This window comes from Nicotiana tomentosiformis, chromosome 7, assembly GCF_000390325.3.
Source record: "Nicotiana tomentosiformis chromosome 7, ASM39032v3, whole genome shotgun sequence".
NCBI lineage: Eukaryota > Viridiplantae > Streptophyta > Magnoliopsida > Solanales > Solanaceae > Nicotiana > Nicotiana tomentosiformis.
This window is the reverse complement of record NC_090818.1, coordinates 46,354,185-46,355,410: the sequence shown is the minus strand read 5'-3', so window position 1 is coordinate 46,355,410 and position 1,226 is coordinate 46,354,185. Positions and strand designations below refer to the sequence as shown.

General features: G+C 41.8%; 1 non-coding gene across 1 annotated transcript; it reads left to right on the top strand.

Annotated features, from left to right (window-relative positions):
• Positions 1-589: 589 nt before the first annotated feature.
• On the top strand, positions 590-693 carry LOC117280021 (small nucleolar RNA R71). Its single transcript, XR_004510482.1, has one exon. It is a non-coding gene; the product is annotated as a small nucleolar RNA R71 (small nucleolar RNA).
• Positions 694-1,226: the final 533 nt, after the last annotated feature.

Genomic DNA, 1,226 nt, shown 5'->3' with positions numbered 1-1,226 from the left:
CAAGCCTCTCATCTGTCTTGATAATGAAGGTCTTCATAAGATCTTCCAGGCTAGATTGATTCGACTGTGGAGAGTAATACTGTTGCCTCTGCTGATTTTGAAAACTTGTAGCTCCTTATTCTTGGAATCTAGGGTTGTTTTATTGCCATGCATTTGCAGTACCCCCAGGTGAACTCCATGAAAAGTCGGGGTGCCTCTGACATATTGCATTATAGTTTCCTACATCATTCACTTCCTCAGTTGAGGCTTGACACTCATGGGTGGGGTGTCCTCTTCCACATATATCACAAGCTACGTGGTGTACATTTTACATTGAAGCTACAATTAGCTTCCGTATTTCTTTAGCCATAGCATTAATTTGTACTTGCGCAGATGTAGTAGCATCAACTTGGTGAACACCAGTTGATTTTCTTCTTTCCATACTCTCAGAGGGCCACTGATTAGCATCTTCGGATAATTCATCAAGAATTGTAACTATCCCCTCTGGAGTTTCTTCATAAAAGGTCCTCCAACTGCATTGCTCAAAGTTCAACGCGAGGCCGGTGTCAATCAATCCCAAAAATCCTGAAGTTGCATCCAGAGTTCAATTACGCTATGTTGACACCTTCTAACTCTCTCCTTAAACCTCTCCCATGCTTAAAAAATAGTTTCATTCTCTTTCTAGTAGAAGTTATGGATTTCTCTTCTAATCTTGCCCGTCTTGGTTGAGGAGAAATATTTATCAGGAAATGTTCTGGTCATTTCATCCCATGTTCTAATTGATCCATTTGGCAAGCTTCGAAGCCACTGCTTCGCATCATCTTTAAGTGAAAAAGGGAATGCCCTTAAATACACTGCATCTTGTGACACCCTATTATATTGAAAAGTGTTCATAATCTCCTCGAAGTTCATCAGATGCGTGTTTGGATCTTCGTTCATCTTCCCTATGAAAACGCAGCTGCTTTGAATAGTTCGAAGCAAACCTTGCTTCAAGTCGAAATTATTGGCTGCCATTGGAGGTGGTCTAACACTTGACAATCCTTGATTATAGACTGGTCTGGTATAGTCACCCAATGCTCTACCAGGCCTTGGTAGCGCATTCTCGAACTGGTCTTCAATTAAGGGTCGATTTAGATTAAATCTTCGACCCCTATTGTCTTGGACAGTTTCCTCAGCAGCTCTATGGGCTGCCTCAGCAGCTATCCTTGTAGCTGCCTCTACCTCATTGTCATCGTTATTAACTCTGT